The sequence below is a fragment of the Leopardus geoffroyi genome, chromosome D4, assembly GCF_018350155.1.
Source record: "Leopardus geoffroyi isolate Oge1 chromosome D4, O.geoffroyi_Oge1_pat1.0, whole genome shotgun sequence".
Classification (NCBI taxonomy): Eukaryota; Metazoa; Chordata; class Mammalia; order Carnivora; family Felidae; genus Leopardus; species Leopardus geoffroyi.
This window is the reverse complement of record NC_059342.1, coordinates 30,805,184-30,830,331: the sequence shown is the minus strand read 5'-3', so window position 1 is coordinate 30,830,331 and position 25,148 is coordinate 30,805,184. Positions and strand designations below refer to the sequence as shown.

At 38.8% G+C, this 25,148-nt stretch overlaps 1 protein-coding gene, 1 long non-coding RNA gene and 1 pseudogene across 12 annotated transcripts in view; 1 reads left to right on the top strand and 2 right to left on the bottom strand.

The window, feature by feature from the left end:
• The window catches only part of CDC14B (cell division cycle 14B), a 109,057-nt gene that overhangs the window by 10,367 nt on the left and 73,542 nt on the right, over nucleotides 1–25,148 (top strand). The window lies entirely within an intron of this gene.
• Nucleotides 9,790–13,006, bottom strand: LOC123593446. The gene is made up of 3 exons (XR_006710316.1): nucleotides 12,996–13,006; nucleotides 12,385–12,390; nucleotides 9,790–10,270 (listed from the first exon to the last, which is right to left on the bottom strand). It is a non-coding gene; the product is annotated as an uncharacterized LOC123593446 (long non-coding RNA).
• Nucleotides 10,341–16,093, bottom strand: LOC123593443 (annotated as a pseudogene).

Genomic DNA, 25,148 nt, shown 5'->3' with positions numbered 1-25,148 from the left:
CCACAGAACTGGGTGATATATCTCTATCTCTATATCTCTGTCTCTATCTCTATCTTTATTCAGTAATAGAGGGGCTTATCAGTGAATGTCATGGACTCTCAAAGATGGATGCCTCTGAATGAATGAGAAGAGGCTTGAGCTTTGTTTTACAGCTTTTTTTTTTTTTTAAGTTTATTTGTTTTGAGAGAGAAAGCATGAGTGGGGAAGGAGCAGAGAGAGAAACCCAATCAGGCTCTGCACCGTCAGTGCAGAACCCCATGTTGGGCTCAGATTCACAAACTGTGATATCATGACCTGAGCGGAAGTTGGATATTTAACCAACTGAGCCACCAGGTGCCCCTTGAGCTGTGTTTTAAAAGATTCTCTTCTTTTCCCCTCTAGAGCCAGCAGGAACTGTTCTTTTTTTTTTTTTTTTAAAGAACAGTTCTTGATTGCAGTAACACAAGTCTGCTTTCTCCTTCCTGCTGATAGCACCATTGGCCCTACTGTGGTGGCAGTTGTCGGGGTGGTTTGGGGAGGGTGTGATTGCTGGGACTGGGGAGAGACTCTACCCCAGTGTGGAGGAACTATCCTCTTTATCCCCAGACCTGTCTGTCAGTACTCTTACATTTTTCCGGTAACAAACATCAAGACATGGTAGTTAACCTAAATTAAATAACAACTGTGCTCCAAAAGGAAAAAAATACTTTTAATACTTTAATCGGTCTTAGGAGAGCAGGAAAAGGAACATAACCTTAAAGCATCCTTTATCTATTAGGACCTATTCAGATTATTTTGATCAAATAAATTTTTAGAGGTTAAATGTGTGGATTCAGAAGACAACCATTTCTAGGCACAATGGTAAAGGAATTTTTTTTTTAATTTTTCTTTTCTTTTTGTAGGCTCCATGTCCATTGTGGGGCTTGAACTCATAATCTTGAGATCGAGAGTCGCATGCTCTACCAACTGAGCCAGCCAGGCACCCCTTCTTTCTTTTTTAAATTGAAGTATAGTTGACTCACAATGTTATATTTGTTTCATGTGTACAACATAGTGATTCAATAATTTTATACCTTATGCTATGCTCACTACAAGTGTAGCTACCATCTGTCATACAATGCTATTACAATACCATTGACTTTATTCCCTATGCTGTGCCTTTCATCCCTGTGACTTATATGTTCTGTTACTAGAAGCCTGTGTCTCCCTCTCCCTTTCACCCATTTTGCCCATTCCCCCACCACCTCGCCTCTGGCAACTGTCAGTTTATCTGTATTTACAGGTCTGATTTTGCTTTTTGTTTCTTTATTCATTTGTTTTGTTTTTTAGATTCCACATATGAGTGAAATCATCTTTCTTTGTCTGATTGATTTCACTTAGCATAGTGTCCTCTAGATGGTCCATTCATGTCACAAATGGCAGGGTCTCATTTCTTTTTTTGTGGCTGAATAATATTCCATGGTATGTATATGTATATATCCTTACGCAAACACATAACCCCACCTCTTCCTAAACTATTTGTCTGTGGATGATGGATACTTAGGTTGCTTCTGTATCTTGGCTATTGTAAATAATACTGCAGTAAACAGAAGGATATATCTATCTTTTCAGATTAGTGTTTTCATTTTCTTTGGGTAAATACCCAGTAGTGGAATTGCTGGGTTATGTGGTAGTTCTATTTTTAATTTTTTGAGGAACCTGCATACTATTTTCCACAGTGACTACACCAATTTTCATTCCTACCAACAGTGCAGGAGGAGGGAGGAGTCTTTTTTTGTAATGTGATACTTTTGGGAATTTCCAAAATAACAGTGTGGAATATTTTGAAAGCTAAGCAATAACTCCCCCCACCCCCCGCCAAATCAAAGCTTTGGATTAAGGGCTTTATTTTAAAAAGATCAGAAAACAAATGTTATTCTGATTATAGAGATTTCTGAGCAGGATTACTGAGTTTTGTTGTTTTATGCCACAAAAGCAATTTTTTTAATAATGTCAGTTTCTTGTGTACCTATTACACACCCCATTTAACATAACCTTGTTCAGTGCTATTTTGTTGTAATTGTCTTCAAAATAATTTTACTAAGTATAAATAGGAATATATAAAACTGTAGTCATTGTCTTGTTTTGGCTTTCCCAGAACAGAGTGAGTCAAGGATTCCAATGCAGTACTTTCTTTGGGATATGATCCCACAAAACTCTCCAAGGGGGGTGGGGTGGTGAGAGGGTTGGAAATGCTCATTATTGGGCAGGTTACTTGTGTGTGAACTAGAGTTTGATCCCATTGGGAAAATCTGACAGTAGTACAGAACAAAGGAGGGTCGAAGGGGCTGGGATATTTTTTAACCAGTAACTTAGAGTGGGGGTGAGTGATAATTTTGAAGTGCTGTGAGGATGGGTCAAAATGGGCTCTGGAGGCTAGAGAAAGCCCTGTAAAGAGATGTTGGTATAGTTAGAAAGCGCTGATGGGGGCAGGGTATATAGGCTGAGCTGTTCCAGTGTGCTTCCAGAGTCAGTCAGGGTATTGTTAAGTTTTTTCTTTGTGCTCTTACTGCTATTATTCTAAGTTCTTAGCTAGTTAGTGCTCAACTGTTATCCTGAGTTGTATGCGTTACTACTGTCACTGCTGTGTCCTGGTGGGGTGTGGGGTATTTTCGATAGCAAATGTTGAGAAAATGTATGCACAGCACATGGTGGGTTTGTTAGAAGCAGCGGGAGAGCTGGATGTTTAAAATGTAAGCTTCGGGGCACATGGGTAGCTCAGTCAGTTAAGCAGTTTAAGCATCAGACTTCAGCTCGGGTCATGATCTCGTGGTTTGTGAGTTCGAGCCTAGTCAGTGCAGAGCCTGCTTGGGATTTTCTCTCTCCCCCCATCTCTCCCTGCCCCTCCACCACTTGCACACTCTATCTCAAAATAAATAAGTAAACTTTTTTAAAAAATGTAAGCTTAAAGACAAGGAACTGTTTAAGGAAACTAGGTAAAGATCAATGTGCAGTTAAGGATGGTTGGAAGTTCTTGGATTTTTATGAAAGGCTTTATAAACATCCCTGTAGCTTGGACGTTTGACTAACAACTCTGTGATTAGCACTTAGAAGAATTATGGCCAGAGACAATCTTGACTTCAGTGAATGTGAAATAGCTAGAAGAGCTGAGCCATTGCCAATGTAGAATGCCAGGACTGGATCTCCATGGAGACTTTGTGGTTTCTGTGCAGTTCTGTTTCCAGGAACTCCTCATCCCCAGCTAAATGAAGTTTGTGCATGCATGTGAAGTCAACCACCTTATGTCATTTATTTATTTATTATTTCTTAAAAAAACTTTTCATTCATTTATTTAAGTAATACCTACACCTAACATGGGGCTCAAACTTATGACCCTGAGGTCAAGAGTTGCATACTTTCCCAACTGAGCCAGCCAAGCACCCCTGTGTCATTTTTTTCTAATAAGGCCAGATAACAAATGTTAGGTACTCTTGCAAATATTTTCAGATAAATATGCTAATTTAACTGCTCAAGAGTTGATAACTTGTGTGTCATATGTGTGTACAAAATGTTACACAGATACAAAATAGGGAAATCACAGTTTACCATATATGGTGTAAGTAAATGCTGTTTTCCTACCTTTCTGGATGCTTTCCCCACATTATTAAAGCCTTACACAGTCCTTTTCTTTCTTCCTCTTTCTTTCTTTCTTTCTTTCTTTCTTTCTTTCTTTCTTTCTTTCTTTCTCTCTTCTCTTTTCTTTTCTTTTCTTTTGGAAATAATAATTCAGTCTGTTCTTAGTGGAGGAGAAAAAATAAGTCATACTGTTAATCTTGTAAGAGGTGGAATATAACAATGCTGAAGCTGTCACATGGAGTCAAGATTCAGTAATAAAAGCCTTGACCCTGGAAGCATTAGAAATAATTTTTATTCATTTTCTTTTCTTTTTTAAAACATTTTAAAAAGTTTTCTTAATATTTATTAATTTTTGAGAGAGCGAGCATGGCAAGGAGCAGATAGAGAGGGAGACAGACAATCCAAAGCAGGCTCTGCACTGACAGCAGAGAACCCGATGTGGGGCTCGAACTCATGAATTGTGAGATAATGACCTGAGCCGAAGTCAGTTGCTTAACCGACTGAGCCACCCAGGCACCCCTTCATTTTCTTGAATGTCAGTGGATAGCTCATAGAACTTATTTGAAAAAGTAGTACTGGTGATCTTTTCTGCCCTTTAATCATGTTCCATGTTATTGAGATGAATTCATTATTCTGGGTTCATGACACATTCATAATTGGTCCATGCAAGCCCTTTAATTAGGCTTTCTATGTTTTTGAAATATGACCCCCTAAATGACATGTAGTATATCCCTTCACTTGGAGTTGTTTGTATTTTTTAAAAAGTTTTTCATTTTATCTGTTTTTTTTTTTTTTTTAATAGATAATGCATGTACATAGTTCAGAATTTTAAAGATACACAAGAGGAGTGCCTGGCTGGCTTGGTTGGTGGAGCATGCGACTGTTGATCTGAGGGTTGTGAGGTCAAGCCTTACGTGGAGTGTAGAGATTACTTAAAAAGAATCTTTAAATTTTTATATTTATTTATTTTTTTGAGAGAGAGCGTGAGTGAGCACGAGCAGGGATGATGCAGAGAGAGAGGGAGAGAGAGAGAGAATCCTAAACAGGTTCCACACTGTCAGTGCAGAACCTGATGTGGGGCTTAATCCTGCTAACTTTGAGACCAGTCACTCCAAAATCACTGAATGAATACAAAACAGTAAATGGCAGAGTAAGATTTCTCTTTTCCCTTGTCACCTAGCTACTTTCTTCTCCATTTCCGAATCAATTGACATAACCTCTTCTATGTCTTTTTCCAGAGATTTTCTATGTACTTGCAAACATTTATATTATGTGTGTACAGATGTATGTATGTTTGTATCCTCTCATTCAAAAGACAGCACATTATTCTCACAGTTCTGTTCTTTGCTTTTTTAACTGCTGTTGGGTTGCTCAGTGAGCATGGAATGAAACAAAGGGAGCTGAATAACCCTAATGGAGGATGAGATGTGATGGTAATAATCCCTGAGTAGTCAATGTCTGCTGGGTGCTAAGGCCCATGCTAACACCTGTGTCTCTCCTCCATCTCCAAATAAAGTTTCTAAGATATAGGTGCTCTTTATTTTTAAAAAAAAGGCACAGAAGGAAAATGGTCAGAGATCCTACTAACAAGGATGTTTTCTTTATCAGTTTAGACTTGGTTATACTGTAATAACAACCCCCTCCCACCACCCCCAATCTCAGCAGTTTAAAACAAAAATTAAAGCTTTTTCTGTTTCACAGCCACTGTGGGTCAGCAGGGGGTTCTGCTTATTGTAATTGCTTGGGGACCTAGGTGCATAAGCAACAATCCTCTCTAATCTTGTTGGTTCCTGTGCCAGAGGAAAAAGAGGCCTGTGGAGGGTCTTGAGTGAACAATTCAATGCTCGTTTCCACTCATAACTTTGTGGTCAGAATTAATCACAAGGCTCCACCCAACCACAGAGGGGCAGGAATGTGTATGTTAGGCTGGGAGCCAGTGAACAGCATTAATGATTACCACATTTAGCCTTTTAGATTATTCAGTGCATATTTATATATATAGACATCTCTAGAGAGAGAGAGATGTTTTTGCATTAACAAGATAAACACTATAAATATGATCATTACTTTTTCCACTTTATATATTATAGCGGAATCTTCCATTGTCATAAATATGTGTCCAAATATATATCTCTTAGTGGATGCATATTATTTTAGTGTAAGGATACATGAGGTATTTATTTCCTTGTAGTTCCTCTACTGAAGAAAATGTCCATGAATTCATTTGAAAAACTGGGTAGAGAATTTTAGGTTATAGGTCTTCTCTAGCCAAGCCATGGATTCTTGTCATGGTCCCTAGATTGTAAATATAAGCTCTATTTAGAATAACCTCTCTTTAGCCCCCTTGTCCCCCTCATAAAGTATCTTTTTATAATTTTTATTTTTATTTTTTCCTGTCACTGTTACTTTATTAATATCAGATAAATACATACATATTTAAAAAAATTTTAATTCTAGTATAGTTAACATACAGTGTTATATTAGTGTCAGGTGTACAGTACAGTGATTTAATAGTTCCATATATTACTCAGTGCTGTACTTTTGGAGTGTCTGACTGGCTCAGTGGGGAGAGCATGAAACTTCTGATCCTGGGGTTGTGAGTTCTAGTCCCATGTTGGGTGTGGAGCCTACTTAAAAAAAAATGTTGAAAAGGAAAAGGATAAGTGTGCTCTTAATCCTCTTTATCTATTTTGCCCATTACCCCCCACCCACCTCCCCTCTGGTAACTATCTATTCTCTATAGTTAGAGTCTGTGTTTTGGTTTGTCTCTTTTTTTCCTTTGTTTGGTTTCCAAAATTCCACATATGAGTGAAATATGGTATTTGTCTTTCTGACTGACTTATTTTGCTTAGCATTATACACTTTAGATCCATCCATGTTGTTCCACTGGCAAAATTTCATTCTTTTTTGTGACTGAATAATATTCCATTGTATGTATATATACCACATCTTATCTGTTCATCAGTCGGTGGATACTTGGGCTGCGTCCATCATTTGGCTATTGCAGTAAACATAGATGTGCATGTATCCCTTTGAATTCGTGTTTTCGTATTCTTTGGGTAAATACCCAGTAGTGCAATTCTGGATCATGTGGTAGTTCCATTCTTAACTTTTAGAGGAACCTCCATAGTGTTTTCCCCAGTGGCTACACTAGTTTGCATTCCCACCAACAGTGTATGAGGGTTCTTTTTTTCCACATCCTCACCAACACCTATTGTTTCTTGTGTTATAATTTTTATTATTTTATTCATTTATTTACTTTTTAGAGAGAGACTGTGTGCATGAGCAGGGGAGGGGAACAGAGGGGGGGAGAGAGAGAGAATTTTTTTTTTAAGCTTATTTACTTTGAGACAGAGAGAGAGAGAGAGAGAGAGAGCGCGAGCGCACGCATGGGCAGGGGAGGAGCAGAGAGGGGGAGCGAGAATCCCAAGCAGGCTCTATGCTGTCAGCACAGAACCCGATGCGGGTTTGAACTCACAAAGTGCAAGATCATGATCTGAGCTGAAATCAAGAGTCAGGAGCCTAACCGATTGAGCCACCCAAGTACCCTGAGAGAGAGAGACAGAGAAAGGGAAAATCTTAAGCAGGCTCCATGATCAGCATGGAGCCTGATGCAGGGCTTGATCCCACTACCCTGGGACTATGACCTGAGCCAAAGTCAAGAGTCAGACGCTCAACTGACTGAGGCACCAGGTGCCTCTCTTGTATTGTAATTTTTAAACTTGATATCTGAATAGGTAAATATTCATATGGTTCTGAGACAAATGTAAGCTGAGCAGTCTCCTGCCAGCCCTCTCTGTCCATATTTGTCTATTTCTACCCACTCTGCCATCCCCCAGAAGTTTTAGTTTGTTAACGTTTGACTTCAGTTTTTAAAAATGCATAAAATGTAGATACTTTTAAAAATTACTATTTCAACAAACTTTTTTTTATTGGGGAATAATTTCAGATTTACAGAAAAGTTGCAAAAATAGTACAGAGAGCTCCTGTATATTTCCTATTTCCCCAGTGTTATCTTACTTTACTATAGTACATTTGTCAAGACTAAGAAGCCACCACTGATGTGAACTATTAACTAAACTCCAGACTTGATTTGGATTTCCCCACATAAATATCTTTTTTTTCTGTTTCAGGATATAATCCTGAGTACTTCAATGTATTTAGTAGATTCTTTTTGAACTAAAAGATAGCATATTCTACACATGGTTCTGCACCTTTCTGTTTTCAGTTGACACCATATTTCACTGATTCTAAAACACAACAGGGGTGCCTGGGTGGCTCAGTGCGTTAAGCATCTGACTCTATTTCAGTGGTGGTGGAATCAAGCCCCATGTTGGGCTCCTGGCTGAGAGCATGCATCCTGTTTGGGATTCTCTTTTTCCCTCTCTGTCTGCCTCTCCCCAGCTCATGAGGTCATGATCTCTCTCTTTCTCAAAATAAACAAACAACAACAACAACAAAATAAAACACAACAGGATATATTAAGTACTTCAGAAATGGGGCACCTGGGTGGCTCAGTGGGTTAAGCATTGCTCTTGATTTTGGCTCAGGTCATGGTCTCAGAGTTCATGGGTTCGAGCCCTGCATAGGGCTCTGTGCTAGCAGCACAGAGACTGCTTAGGATTCTCTCTCTCCCCCCTCTCTCTCTGCCTCTACCCCGCTTAAGCGCACTCTCTCTCCAAACAGATCAATAAATTAAAAAAAAAAAGAAAAAGAAAGGAGAGATGCTGCTGATTATAACTAAGTCACAGATCTTAAGCTGTTGCATAATTTCAGAGATATTCAAATGTGAAAAAACATACATCTTAGAATTGATGGAATGTGATATATCTTGGAGATCTTTCAACTTGATTTCATAGAGACTTCCTCATTCATATTTATATAGCTGCATAGAATTTAACTTTATAATGCTCATAAAATCTTTATTTTTTTTATTTTTTATTTTTTTTTTACAATTTAGCTCAATTTTAATAAAATGTTTCCCAAGCATTACTTTGACCAGGTACCCAGGTTTAAATTATGAACATTGACAGTGTCCATTTATATAACCACATTTGAAGTTGTTAAAGACTTAACCATTTTCTAATATTAGCCTATTTTCTACACTGCTTATTCACATATGTCCGTTAACAAATGGAATGTTGTCTGTTACATTTATTGGTTTGTGAGTGTTTTCTGGAAAACTGCAGTATCTGTGAAGACCGATTTCCATGCTGGCATTGCATGCATCCAAATATTAATAATGCACAGAGGCACAGAATTAGAGCAACAAGAGAGCATATTCAAACACTAGCACGCCCCATTCCCCTTTTTATTGCTTGTTTTGCTTAGTACTTCTGAAAACAAAAATAATCTCGAAATCAACGTTCAATTGCCAAAGAAAGAGTAACAGCAGAGCACTTACATACTCGGGGTTCGAATGAAATTGTAAGCACTAGCTGGCGCACAACAGTAGACATTAGTTTTTATATTTACGACCTTATCTAAAACTCTTCTCAACCAGGGTCTTCCAAACCAAACTGTTAACTCATACCAACATGATTTATATGTTCAAACATACATATGGAATAACAGTGTGTTCTTCTGGATTTTTAAGTGAGCAAAAACTCAGACTATTCAAATTTGAATTTGGGTCTCTGGGAAGTGAGAAGCTTGTACTAAGCAACTATGCTACACTTCTACTGTAGGAAGTTATTTGGGATGATTTTATCTAGACTGTCCTTGGTTTTATCCAGCAGAATACAGAGGGTACACACAGGAAAGCATGCCAGCCAGTTAAGGGTTCAACAATGCATGATTTTTATTCTCTTCCTTCTGAAAGCTTATATCAAAAAAATAGATATATATTAAACCAAGGAAAATAACTGAAGACTTATGGGCCTCTTGTGCTTTAAAAAGGGAAAATAAGAGTAGCCACTAATTTGCTCAGATACAGCAGGCTTAGTGGTCCTGTTATTTTGAAAAGTTTTTAAGAATGGTTTTTAAGGGAAAGGGAAAACATCCACTACCCCTTTCCAGAATTTAAACAGAGGGCAGTAGACATTCTTTACACCCAAATAAAACTATGGCAGTTCACATGTGACCATGGTGAATGTAGAATGGAGATGTTCTAAACACAGCTAGGACTCTCAGCAAAGCTAACACACTAAAATCATATGATTACATTTTGAAATAAAATGCACAAAAACCAAATAGGAATTTTGAGATTTTTCATTTGAAGGTAAATCTTAATGCTATTAAATTCACAAATATGCTAATTTAAATACCCAATTCTATTTATCTAAAACACACATTGCAAACATACAAATATCTGTTCTCTCCACCTGTCAGAGCCCATTCATTTCATGGTTTGGAAATGCGGAGAATAGATTCCCCTTAAACTGCAAGTCAGCAGGTGTTTCTTTACAGTTAACTTTAGCAAAATTCATACAAAATAGTAATTAACAATGATCTTCTTGTTAACTCACAAGGAGACACCTTCAAAACTGCATTTTGTTAAAGTTTCTGTACTAAAATGTAGAAAAACTGAACTACACAAATATTGAAAAGTTAAAAATTCCTTAATTTTTTATTCCTGGTACCACTACCACAATTTACAGGGCAATATACCTGATGTAATGAAAAGAAAAAGAAAAAGACAAAGCTACAACAGATAAAAGACCTCAAGAATGTACATCTAATTGACACTACATTGCATTAATCAATAGCTGCACTTTTTGCAAACTGTGGCTATGACGGTCCTGAACAAGAAGGGTTTCCTGTTTAAGCTGCAGTAACTTTTCTGACTATGGATCATCGTTCCTTCTGTGGCAGATTTTTACAGTTCCTCTAATGCATTTGGGACAACTGTCTCAAAGTAACCTGCAGCTTTCCTGACAACTCTTCGCTCTCTCTCCTGCTAAGAACTGTAGCCCTTTTCTTCTGAAAATTTTTAGAACCTTCTGCTACCATATCCACCACTTCCACAACCAGATCCATAACCACCACCATAGGGACTGCCCGAGCTTCTTCCATCAGAACTGCCCCCCTTCATGGGTCCATAATTTGATTGCTGTTGTCCACTATAATTTCCAAAATCATTATAGTTCCCACCACCACCATAGTTACCACCTCCAAAATTTCCTCCTTCATTGTAACCATCATATCCTCCACCACCGCCACCATATCCACCTCCTTGGTTTCCATATCCTGGTCCACCTCCACCATAGCCTCCTCTACTACTATAACCAGGACCCACCACCATAGTTGCCGCCATCACCTCCAAATCCATTATATCCACCATCACCTCCTCCATAACTACCTCTGCTACCACCACCTCCACCACCATAGCCTCCTCTTCCACCAAAGTTTCCACCGCGGCCAAAGTTACCACCACCTCCAAAGTTTCCTCCACGACCCATAAAGTTGCCAGATCCACCTCCACGACCTCTTTGCGATCCAGCAGACTGCATTTCTTGTTTAGAAAGGGCCTTTTTCACTTCACAATTATGCCCATTAATAGTGTGGTATTTCTGAACAACAATTTTATCAACTGTATCATGATCATCAAAAGTTACAAAAGCAAATCCTCTCTTTTTTCCACTCTGCCTGTCCTCCATAACTTCTATGGTTTCAATCTTGCCATACTTTTCAAAGTAGTCTCTCAAATTATATTCTTCTGTATCTTCTTTAATACCACCGACAAAAATTTTCTTCACAGTTAGATGGGCACCAGGCTTTACAGAATCCTCTCTAGAAACAGCTCTCTTTGGTTCCACTACACGCCCATCAACCTTGTGTGGTCGAGCACACATTGCTGCATCCACTCCTCCACACAAGAGTAAGTCACAAAACCAAAACCCCTGGAACGTTTTGTTTGGGGGTCTCTCATCACCACACAATCTGTAAGTGTGCCCCATTTTTCAAAATGTTCTCTTAAACTATCATCTGTAGTTTCAAAGCCCAAACCACCAATAAACAGTTTTCTCAACTGCTCTGGTTTCTTTGGATCGTGGCCCTCCATTTTGAGACCGGACTCGCCTCTTCCAACTCGAGTTCAATATGGGACCGAGAGGAAGAGGCGGGGCTAGTCCCATAAAATCTTTAAGTAAGCCCTTATCTCATACTTCTTAGGATTGCTTTCAGTCTTCAGCTATAAAAAATAATGCTGTTTTGAATAACCTGTTACATAAGTCCTATGTGCAGAAGTATATAGGAATAACTTTTCAAAAGTGAATTGCTGAATTAGAGGTGTATATATACTTGTAATGTTGGTAGAAGTCATACCCATTTACACTCCCACCTGCAGTGGATGAGACGACTTGTTAAAAGTTCACCAACAGAGTAGGTTACCAGACTTTTGGATTTTTGCCAGTCTGACAGGTGGAAAATTATAGTCTCGGTGTAGTTTTCCTGTATGAGCACAGGTTGAGTTTCCAAAAACTGGCTATAAATTATCTTCACCCGCTTTTTTATTGGGCTATTTGCTCTTTCAAATATGCATTGCTGTTTCAATTTTATTGCATTAGGCTCTTTAAACATTAGGGAAGTTATTATGTGTTATGATTTACAAATGTGTTTTCTTTTTGTCATTTCCTTTTTAATTTTCTTACAGTTGTGGTGGTGATGTAGGTGAACCTGATAATATTTTCTCTTAAGGCTTCTGGACTTCTGGATTTTAAGTCCTAGTTGGCCTCAACAAAGTTATTAAGAAATTCATACATGTTTCCTTCCATTTCTCCTGTCTTGGCCTTTATGCTGTTGATCTCATGCATTTTACTTAATATGTATATTATACATTTAAGCCCCAACATGGGACTTGATTCCCCAAACCATGAGATCATGACATGACCTGAGCTGAAATCAAGAGTCCACTGAGCCACCCAAGTGCCCCTTATGCATGCATTATATCATAGAAACTCCATAGTATACTATTACTTTTGTTAAAACAATCATCTTTTAAGGACTCCTGGGTGGCTCACTCAGTTGGTTAAGCACCTGATTCTTGATTTTGGCTCAGGTCATGATTTCATGGTTGGGGGTGGGGTGGGGTGGGGTGGGGTGGGGTGGGGGTCAAGCCCCAGGTAGGGCTCTGCACTGACAGTGGGGAACCTGCTTGGGATTCTCTCTGTGCCTTCTCTATGCATGCTCTGTTAAAATAAACATTAAAAAAATCATATTTTAAAGAGATTTAAGTAAGAAAAATATTACATATTTACCTATGTAGTTATTTGTAGCACCCTTCATTCTTTGTGCAGATATGGACAACTGGTGTCATTTTCATTCTGCCTGAAGGATGTTTTTTAACATTTTTTTATAGTGCAGGTCTGTTAGCGATGAACTCTTTCATCTTTGAATATCTAAAAATGTTTCCGTTATGTCTTTTTTTTTTTTTTTAACGTTTATTCATTTTTGACAGAGACAGAGCACAAGTGGGATGCAGCAGAGAGGGAGACACATAATCTGAAGCAAGCTGCAGGCTCTGAGTTGTCAGCACAGAGCCTGATACGGGGCTTGAACCCATGAACTGTGAGATCATAACCTGAGCCTAAGTCCGGACGCTCAACCGACTGAGCCATCCAGGCGCCCCCATGTCTTTCTTTTTGAAAGATATTTGCTTAGTGTAGAGTTCAAGGTTGGCATTTTCCTTTTAAGTACTTTAAAAATGTTGCTCTCCTGTATTCTCACGTTGGTTCCACCAGGAAATCTGATATCCTTGTCTTTGTTTCTCTATATATTAAGTACTTTTTCCTCTGGCTGCTTTCAAGATTTTCTCTTTATCACTGGTTTTGGGCCATTTGCTTACAGCATAGTTTTCTTTATGTTTCTTGTGCTTAGGATTCATTGAACTTCTTGGATCTGTGCGTTTATAGAGTTCATCAATTTAGAAAGTTTTCAGCCATTATTTTTTAAAATATTTTTTTTCTGCCTGCTCATCTTCCTTAATATATAATTAATTGTGTCTTAGACCATTCAAACTGTCCCACAGCTCACACTCTTTTCATTTGTGGGGTTTTTTTTCCTCTCACTCTGTTTCTTTTGGATAGGTTCACTAATGTGCCTTCAATTTCACTAGTGTTTTCTTCTCCTGTTATCTTCCATTAATCCCATCCAGTGTGTTCCTTATTTTATAGATTACAATTTTCATCTTTAGGAAAGCTTGAATTGGGTACTTTTCCCATTTCTTTTTTTTTTTTTTTAATGTTTTATTTGTTTTTGAGAGAGAGAGAGAGAGAGAGAGACAGTGTGAGCGGGGGAAGGGCAGAGAGACAGGGAGACACAGAATCTGAAGCAGGCTCCAGGCTCTGAGCTGACAGCACAGAGCCCCATGTGGGACTCGAACTCACGAACTGTGAGATCATGACCTGAGCCAAAGTCCATGCTTAACCGACTGAGCCACCCAGGCACCCCTCCCCCTTTTCTTCTTAAAGTAGGCTCCACACTGGGCATGGAGCCCAACACGGGCTTGAATGCATAACCCTGAGATCAAGACCTGAGCTGAGATCAAGAGTCAGGCACTTGACCAACTGAGCCACCAAGGCATTCCAAATTGGGCCCTTATAATATCTTATGTGTCTCTCCTTTTTTTTTTTTTTTTTCCCTCTCTATTGAGATGTAATTCAACTACCATACAATCCACCAATTTAAAGGGTACATTTCAGGGGTGCCTGGGTGGCTCAGTCGGTTAAGCATCCGACTTCGGTTCAGGTTACGATCTCACAGTTCGTAAGTTCGAGCCCCACATTGGGCTCTGTGTTGACAGCTCAGAGCCTGGAGCCTGCTTCAGATTCTGTGTCTCCCTGTCTCTCTGCCGGCAGCTTCCCCGCCTTGCACTCCATCTCTGTTGCTCAAAAATAAATAAACGTTAAAAAAAATTAAAAAAATAAATAAAGTGTACATTTCAATGGTTTATTTTTAATATTTTAAATAGCATTTAAATATTAAATATTAAATATTAAAAAAATAGTATTTCGGAGGTAAATAGTATACTCATAGAGTTGTGCAACTATCACCGTAATCCAGTTTTACAACATTTTGATTATCCCTAAAAGGAACCTTGTACCAAATAGAAGTTACTCTCCATTCCCTTCCCCTTCCCCTTAGGCAATCACCAACCAACTTTTTTTGTCACTATAGATTTCCTATTTTAGATATCTCATATAAATGGGATCATACTATTAGTGATCTTTTGTGACTGGTTTCTTAGCATAATGATTATGGGCTCATTTATGTTGTGGCATGTATCCGTGCTTCATTACTTTTTAAGGCTAAATAATACCACGTTTTGTTTATCTTTTCATCATGGGCATGTGGGTTGTTTGCACTTTTAGGTTATTATGAGTAATGCTGCTATGAACATATATACATAAGTTTTTATGTGGGCATGCATTTTCATCTACTTAGGGAACATATGAATACAGTTATAATAACTTCTAATGTCTTTCTCTGCTTGTTCTAATTTATGCATCTGCTCTGGGACTATTTTGACTGACTGCTTATTCTCTTCATAAGGGTAGTGCTTTTCTGCTTCCTTGCATGCCTGGCAATTGTTGGATGCTGAATTTTATCTTAGTGTGTGCTGGATATTTCTGTATTTCTTAAGCAGGCCTGGATCAGTGCTAAGTCAAGGGCTAATTATTCATTATTGAGGCAAGACCTTTCTGAGTACTCTTATCCACTGTGTCTTAGGAGTTTTTACATAATGGCCTGTGAAAACAAGTGCCTTCCCCAGCTTTTTGTGAGTGCCAGACACTGTTTGCTCTAATCTTTTGGGATGATTCTTTTTTGGGCCTCCAGCAGTTTCCTAACATGAACATTCTATACTTAATTCTGTTAAATACTTAGGACTGTGCAAATCTCTGGAGTTCTCTCTTTGTGCTGCTTCCTTCTCTTTGGTATTCTGTCCTATGAACTCTTGCTGCCTTGGTTTTCCTGCACTCAGCTCCATCTCCTCAACTTGAGTCACCTGGGTTCTGCCTCAGTTTACCCTCTCTGCAGGGGCAGTTACAGGGCTCACTTTTTTTGTTTCCTGTGTTTCAGACATTGTTGTCCTCCATTGCCTAATAGCCAGAATCTTGAAAACCATTATTTAGTGTAATTTGTCTGGCTTAAAAAAATAAAACTTGTTTTTTTCCCCCCAGCAGGAATAAGTCTGGTTCCTGTTAAATTAACTCTGTCTGGGTTAGTAGTGGAAATCCTCTGTTTTCTTATATAAATTATGTTTTCAATTTCTTACATTTAAATAGTTTTTCCATTTGAAATTCTGTGAGGACATGGAGCCACTTTTGTTTTTTCAGATGGCTACTTGACTGGTTTGATTTATCATTTTTATCATGTATTACATTCTTGTATGTGTCTGAGCCTATTTTAGAACTTCTGTTCTATGTGTATATGTCTATCAGGTGCTAGGAATGGTCTGTGTTAGTAATGGAGGCCTTTTAATATATTTTAATATCTGGTAGTACTAGCTCCTTTTTATTTATTTTTTAATGTTTGTTTATTTTTGAGAGAGAGACAGAGCACAAGTGGGGGAGGGGCAGAGAGAGAGGGAAACAGAATCTATCTGAAGCAGGCTCCAGGCTCTGAGCTGTCATGACAGAGCCTGACGTGGGGCTCGAGCCCACGAACTGCAAGATCATGACCTGAGCTGAAGTCGGACCTTTAATCGACTGAGCCACCCAGGCGCCCCAGTGCTAGCTCCTTTTTAGAGCTCTTTAAAAGAAAACAATCTTTTTGTGGCTACCTTGAGACACTGGTTATACTTCCCATCACAGTTAAGTTTACTGCAGTAGTGACCATGAGACCTGTAGCATTTTTCACTAGGCTCATGGGTAAAAAGTGGATGTAACAAGACTTTTCAATATTAGAAATGATTAAGGAATATTATGTTTTGTTTTATTTTATTTTATTTTATTTTATTTTATTTTATTTTGTGTGTGTGTGTGTGTGTTTTAAAGTCAGCTCTACACTCAGTGTGGGGCTTGAACTCATGACCATGAGATCAATAGTCACATGCTCCACCAACTGAGCCAGCCAGGCAATTGAAGGAGTAATACATTTTAGACGATTTGCCAAAATAGTAATCAGTGTGCTTCCTACAATTTAACTTACACGGCCTTAAAGTAAATTGCTTGAAACTGGATCCCAAAGATTATATAAGTGACAAAATTTTTTTTTACGATTTTATTTTTAAGTAATCTCTACACCCAATGTGGACTTGAACTCACAACCCTGAGATCAAGAGTCACACACTACTGAGTGAGCCAGCCAGGTACCCCACAAGTGGGGAATTTTTGAAGTGTTGATATTCAAGTGATGATCAGAGAAGCTCAACTAAAAGAATTGTAGACTTACTGACAATGACAACTGTGGATTGAGCAAAAATTCTTTTTGAAGGGCTGTATTGAAGATTATGACCCGGGCTTTGCAGGGAACTAAGGTGATTGACTAGGAGTGGAAGGAATCACATGTGAAATCCTTAAATAAAAATCCATTGACTTAAAAAAAGAAACAAACCCTCCAGCTATGATTGTTTCTTTTTCCATATGAATTTAAGGATCAGTTTACCTATTCCATAAACAAAAAATCTTGCTAGTTACTTAAAACTAACTGGGAGAAAACATCTTTAGGATGATGACTCTTCTGTCCACAAACATAATATGTCTTGTTTGCTCAAGTCGTCATTTGAGTAGCTCATTAATGTGTTAAAATGTCATACCACACAATGTCTTACACTTGTTAAACTTTTTTTTAGGTATTTAATCTTTGTTAACTATTATAAATGGGATTTTTTTCTTTTTTATTTCACATGATACCAATTCCTTGAACAGTTAACTGAACTCATTATGGAAAACATTTTAATTTTATTTAACTTTGATTCCATAGTGCCTACCACAGAATTTGGAAGATAGAAGTGGCTGTGTTGAATGTTTAGATGTTAGAAGAAAGATTGAGGGATTACTATAACTTCATTAATACTACATTTTACATTGTAGATGATTATCATGGCTTTGTTTTTAACTATTAAAATTTAGGGATTGATCATTCTGATCATGTTGGTATGTTATATATAGCTCTTGTAAATAAGACTATTACTATCCTTATTAACAACCTGTTTTTGTTTTTCTAAAGTTTATTTATTCAGAGAGAGAGAGAGCACTCGCAAGGGGCAGGGATAAAGGGAGGGGGAGAGAGAGAGAGCGAGAGAGAGAATCCCAAGCAGGCATTGCACTGTCATTACAGAGCCCAGTACAAGGCTCGAGCTCATGAACTGTGAGATCATGACCTGAGCCAAAACCAAGAGTCAGACACTTAACTCGCTGAGCCACCCAGGTGCCCCTTAACTGCCTGTTTTTGAACTCTGTTGAGGAAGCTGGTATAGCTAATGGTAATCATAGATTTCTTTTTTTGATGAATAGAAATTTGCTTGAGAAGCAAAATGGCCTTTTAAAAACTTATGATTTTACGTTGCTGTAAGAAAGTAAAGACACAGATAAATGGAAAGACATTCCGTGCTTGTGGATTGGAAGACTTAATATTGTTAAAATGTCCATACTACCCAGAGTGAGCCAAAGATTTTATACAATCTCTATCAAAATCCCAATGGTATATTTTGCAGAAATAGAAAAAAATTCTAGGATTCATATGGAATCTTAGAGGACCTCAAATAGACAATCTTGAAAAAGAAAAACAAGGCTAGGGGTGCCTGGGTGGCTCAGATGTGTAAGTGTCAGACTTCAGCTCAGGTCATGATCTCATGGTTTGTGAGTTTGAGCCCAGCGTCGGGCTCTGTGCTGACAGTTCAGAACCTGGAACCTGCTTCGGATTCTGAGTCTCCCCTTCTTTCCCTGCCCCTCTTCCCCCCCGCCCCCCATCCCTGTCTCTCAAAAATAAATAAAAAGACTTGAAAATATTAAAACAAAAACCAAGGCTGGAGACTTCACACTTCTCATTTCAAAACATATTATAAAGCTACAAAACAGTGTGGCGGTGGCATAAAGAAAGACATACACCAATGGAACAGAATAGAGCCTAGAAATAAACCCTCATGTGTATGGTCAAGGGCTATTCCACGGGGAAAAGATAGTCTCTTCCATTAATGGTATTGGGAAAACTGTATATCCACATGCAAAAGAATAAAGTTGGATTCTTATATTACATCATATACAAAAATTAATGCAAAATGCATTAAGGAATAAATGTAAAGCCAGAAACTAAAACTCCCAGAGGAAAACACAGGGAAAGCTTCAAGACACTGGATTTGGCAATGTTTTCATGGATATGGCACCAAAAGCATAGCAAGAAAAGCAAAAGCAGACAAATGGGACTACATCAGATGTAAAAAGTTTTGTGCATCAAAGGACAAAAGAAAGTGAAACCTATGGAATGAGAAAAATAAATGCAAACCATGTATCTGATAAATGAGTTAATGTAAAGGTGGTCATTATCCAGAATATGTAGAGAACTCCTATAACGGACTCCTACAACTCAGCAGCAACAAAAAACACCAAAATCAATCAACCAATCAATCAATCCAACTAAACAATAGGCAAAAGACTTGCATAGACATTTTCCCAAAGAAGACAGATAAAGGGTCAATAAGCTATATTAGAAAAAGACCTCTCAGGTTTCCCTCCTGTGTGTCTCCTTTACTCTTACACAGAATATGTCATTTCTGATATTTCTGGTTACCAAATGTGGGTGGATTTTCCCACACCAAGCAATTCTGTGACACTAGCTGGATATCCTATACTGTAATTTAATTCTGACACTGTCAACCTAGAAATAGCATCAGATCTCACAGATGAAGGGCTCAGTCCCACAAGACTGCCTCTCCCCCATTTCAGATGCCAATCACAAATACAAGTTGTTACCTGTGCTTCTGACTTGGCTATGGGCTATAAATCAGAGGTTCCCATGACTCCTCTTCAGGTTTGATTAATTGCTAGAGAGGCTTACAGAATTTAGGAAAACAGTACTTACTGTTTACCAGTTAATTATAAAAGGATATAATATAGGATACAGATGAACATCCAGATGGAAGAGATACATAGAGTATGTGGGGTAGGATGGAGCTTCCATACCTTCCCTGGGCCCACTGTTCTCCCAGTACCTGTATGTGTTCACCAACCCAGAAACTCCCCAAACCCCATACTATTGGCATTTTTAGGGAGGCTTCCTCATCTAGGCATGATCAATTTATCAATTCCATTTCTAGCCCCTCTCTAGAGAATTCAGGGCAGGACTGAATATTGCAAGCTTGTAATATGGCTTGCTCTTTCTGGTGACCAGCCCTCATCTAGGGCCCTACCAGAGTCCCCTCATTAGAACAAAAGACATATCACCCTGGGGAGTTTCTAGAGGTTTAGGATCCTGTGTCAGGAACCAGGATCAGAGACCAAATATCAGAACAAAAGATACTCCTAGTGTTCTTCTTACAAGGGTTTTAGGAGCTCTGTGCCAGGAACTGGGGGGCTGAGACCAATATACAGTAAAACCTTGGCTTGTGAGCAACTTGTTTTGTGAGTGTTCAAGACGAGCAAACGTTTCTAGTAAATTTTAACTCGACAAACGAGTGATGTCTTGCAGTACTAGTATGTGATGCCAAATCTCACATCACAACCGAGCCAATGGTTCTTCTCTCTCTCTCTCTCTCTCTCCCTCTTTCTCTCTCACTGTGGGGTTGTGTGTGATCCTTTCCCATGCTCGGATGCTTGGTCTCAGGCTGCAGTGTTTGGCAGAAATCTGATTTTTCAGAAGGTTGGAAGGTGCCCAAAACTGGTTATTTTTTGTCACTTCAAAGCACCTGTGGACAGTCCTTTGCTTTTCCATACAAAGTAAGCTTAGGAATGCTTTGTTTCATTCTAGGTCAGGCTGCCTGCAGAAATAGACCGTTTCCTCTGTTGCCTTATTGCCAGTTACATTAAATACAGTATATGACAAGGGTTTATTAATACTGTAGTCAACATCCATGTGAGCGTATACAATGGTCCCCATGCAGGAAAATATTCCATTGAGCCAATAGATAGCAGTGATTCTGTTAGTGATAGTGAAAGTCGTCCTACACAATAACCCTCCTCTCTGTTATCTCCCTCAAACCAGCCACAAAGGTTTCAAAAGTAAGTGCAGGTTAATTTGTTTATTTTTCTTTATATTTTGTATTTCCTTTATTATTTTGTATTACATTACAGTATTGTAATCATTTTTATATGAATATTTTTGGGTTGTGGAATGAATCATCTGAGTTTCCACTATTTCTTATGGGGAAATTCACTTTGATATACAAGTGCTTTGGATTACAAGCATGCTCACAAACCAAGGTTTTACTGTATATGTTTTCTGTTATCTCACACAAGCATATGAAAAAATGCTCAACATCCCTAATTATTAGGGAAACTCAGGTCAAAACCACAGTAAGTTATTACTTCATACCTGTTTGGATGGGCACTATAAAAAGAAAGCCAAAATAACAAGTGTTTTAAGAATGTGGAGAAATTAGAATGTTTGTGCACTGTTGGTGGGAATGTAAAATGGTACAGCTGCTATGGAAAACAGTATAAAGGCCTTTAAAAGTTAAAATTAGAACTATTGTGTGATCCAGCAATCCCACTTCTTGGTGTCTATCTAAAAGAACTGAAAACAGGATCTCAAAGAGCTAACATATCTATGTTCACTGCATTTTCCACAATAGCCAAGAGGTGAAAGCAACCTAAATGCCCATAACAGGTGAATGGATAAAGAAAATACAGATATACATAAAGTGAGATATTATTCAGTCTTAAAAAAAGGCAATCTTGTCATATACAAAAGCATTGATGAACTTTGAGGACCTTAATGCTAAGTGAAATAAGCCAGTCACAAAAAGACACATACTGTATGATTTTACATATGAGGTACCTCAAGCAGTCAAACTCTTAGAGAGTAAATTGTGGTTGTCCTTCTGGGAGGAGGTGGAAAAGGGCAGTTGCCTGTTCTAGGTGGGTATAGAGTTTCAGTTTTTCAAGATGAAAAAGTTCTGGAGATCTGTTTCACAACCATGTGCATAAGTTAAAATTACTGTACGATACATTTAAAAATGGTTAAGATGGTAGATTTTGTTAATGCTATTTTTTTTAAGTTTATTTGAGAGAGAGAGAGAGACCGTGACGGTGCAAGTGGGGGAGGGGCAGAGAGAGAATCCCAGACAGGCAGCGCAGAGCCCAAATGGGGCTTGAACCCATGAAGCCATGAGATCATGACCTGAGCCAAAACCAAGAGCTGGGCACTTAACCAACAGAGGCACCCAGGTGCCCCTATGCTGTTTTGTTTTTTTGTTTTTTTAATATATGTCTGATGGATTACAATTTAATAAGGTCTTTTTTAAAAAAAATTGGGGCACTTGGGTGGCTCAGTCATTAAGCATCTGACTTCACTTCAGGTTATGGTCTCATGGTTGGTGATTTCAAGTCCCACATTGGGTGAGCTCAAGCCTGCTTCAGGTAAACAGGAGCCCTGCTTCGGGTGAGCCCTGCTTCTCTCTCTACCTCTGTCTGTCTCTTCCCCTCTCCCTTCCTTCCTTTCTTTCTCTCCCTTCCCACCCCGCCCCCCACTCTGCCCCTCCTGGGATTTGCTCTCCCTCTCTCTGCCCCTCGCTCTCTTGAACCCACTTTCTAAAAAAAAAATTGTTTGTAATCTCTGTACCCAACGTGGGGCTCAGAACTCAACCTTGAGATCAAGAGTCCCATATTCTTCCCACTGAGCCAGCTAGGCACCCCTATGTTACACTGTTTTTGATCACACGCACAAAAAGAGCAGTTTTAAAAAATGAAGTTTCGAGGTGCCTGGGTAGCTCAGTTGGTTAAGTGGCAACTCTTGATTTTGGCTCAAGTCATGATCTGATGGTTGGTGAGATTGAGCCCTGCTTTGGGCTCTGCAATGACAGCATGGGGTCTGCTTGGGATTCTCTCTCCCTCTCTCTCTGCCCCTTCCCCGCTCATTCTCTTTCTATATATAAATAAGTAAATACACTTTAAAAAAGTTTCACATTTATTTCTATTTGTTGACTGATCTTAATACTGTTATTTGTGTAGGTATTCCTCTGGAAAACATTAGGCTGTTGGAGATCAAGAATCCAGATTTCAGAGAATGTTTTTTGTATTTTAAGCAAATAACTGCATCTGATAAATATAAGGATTACTTTTAAGAGTGGAGCAGAATATTTGAAATTAGAATTGGTCAGGAAAGTTGAGAGTGTATGATTAAGCATTAACAGAATGCTTATACATAGCCATTCAATTTAAACAAAAATAAAATATATGAGTTATAAATTTTATTAGCATCTTTAGTACTTTATGGTTTTTTATTTAAAAAAAATTTTTTTTAATGTTGGGGCACCTGGGTGGCTCAGTTGGTTGAGTGTCTGACTTCAGCTCAGGTCATGATCTCACACTCTGTGAGTTCAAGTCCCTCGTCGGACTCTGTGCTGACAGCTCAGAGCCTGGAGCCCAATTCAGATTCTGTGTCTCCCCCTCTCTCTGCCCCTCCCCTGCTCATGCTCTGTCTCTCTCTGTCTCAAAAATAAATAAAAACATTAAAAAAAATTTAAAAAATTTTTAATGTTTACTTTTGAGAGAGTGTGCAAGTGAGCCAGAGCACAAGCTGGGGAGGAGCAGAGAGAGAGGGAAACACAGAATCAGAAGCAGGCTCCAGGCTCTGAGCTGTCAGCACTGAGCCCGATGCAGGGCTTGAACCTGTGAACTGTGAGATCATGACCTGAGCTGAAGTTGGAAGCTTAACCGATCGAGCCACCCAGGCGCCCCTACTTTCTGTTTTTTTGTTTTTTTTTTTTTAAACAGGAGAATTTCACTTCTGCTTTCAGGCAGTGTTTTTCAATTACAAGTGTTTAAGTAATACTGTAAAATATAAAGCTGTGCTTCATAGTTACAATCTGAATACCATGTTGTTTTAAAGTAGATAATAAATATCTGGGCGCCTGGGTAGCTCAGTCCGTTAAAGCACTGACTTCAGCTCAGGTCATGATCTCATGGTCTGTGAGTTCAAGCCCGGCGTTGGGCTCTGTGCTAACAGCTCAGAGCCTGGAGCCTGCTTCAGATTCTTTGTCTCCCTCTCCCTCTGCCCCTCCCCTGCTCATGCTGTGTGTGTGTGTGTGTGTGTGTGTGTGTGTGTGTGTGTGTGTCTCTCTCTCTCTCTCTCTCTCAAAAAATGAATAAACATTAAAAAAATTTTTTAAGTAGATAATATAATTGGCATTAAATTCGTGTATATTTAATGACTTCTCTGAAAACTTTTCTTTAAAAAAATTTTTAAGAACAAGAAATCTCCCTCAAAATTATGTTAAACTTAGCAAGAGCTATTTCCTCTTCAAATTCAAAGCATACACAAATTTCTCTTAAAATCCTTAGGTTTACTGTTTCATGTAGAGCTGCTGCAGAGAGGTAAATGTTACTGCTGTGAAAATTAGTTGTGTCAAAAAATGACCTGTAAGCAAGATAGAATGCTCCTTTGCTGAATGATGCCGTGTGGCGGGGTTAATAGAGGGCTTTCAGTGAACAGCCCACTCTCTTTCTTAGGTTTCCACAAAGTTGTGCTGCTTCCAGTGTTCCTTCTGGACCCCCCAGAGTGTTTGTTCTGGTGTCCCAGCTCCCCCAAGGAAGCAAGCTTTGAGCCTGGAAAAGCTCAAATAAAGCATCTCTTTATATGATACAGATTTCAGTGTTTTTGGCCCCTCTTTTCTTTTGAAAAACATGTTATGATATGGCTTTCAAATTTTAATAGCTTATGAAATAAGCAGTTTTGGAAGTCACCTACCTTGAGCCACTTATTTTTCCATAGGCTTTCCTTGAAGCCAAACTGCAGTATAATTGTGAGAAATAGGGGGCTTTAAAAAAAATGCTATATGGCAATTACTGGTATATATGCAACTATATATGAGTGAATTCTGGCTACGTAGATTGGTTATATTTGTTCAAAGCCGTATTTTACCCCACTGTCACAAGCTGTGCAAGTTACTTATTCTTCCTTGCACTGCCTCTCCCATTTGTAAAATGGAGGCAATAATCTCTATTCTAGGCCGTGGTGAAAAATAAAATGAGATAAGTTGTGTAAAGTGCCTAGCCCAGAATGTACTCAATAAAGGACTCCTTTTCCTCTGGCCTTGTTACCCTCCTTCCGTTTATTAAACTGGTTTCTTAAACAGGCATTTACTGTGGGTACCTGTTGTGTCTTAGGCACTATGCTGGGTAGGCTGTGTTTCTGACCGCAGGTGCTTCTCATTCTCTTCAAATCCCAGAGAAAAGCAGAGTTGTGTCCTGAGGCTTGGTGTTAAGATCAGGACTCTTGGAACCAAAGATCCTGAAAGCAGAAGGAAAGCCATAGCTCCCTTGATTTTGTTTTGCCCACAGTGGAGGACTTTTGTTTCTTAATTATCCACTTGCCAGAATGTATAGATCAGAAGCTGATGAACCTATTTCCCCTAAGTCTATGTTGTTCATTTTAGTAACCACTAACCATGTTTGCAGATGCCGCACATTTCCATCACTACTGAAAGTTCTGGAGCAGTGTTGTAGGCAGTGCGAGAG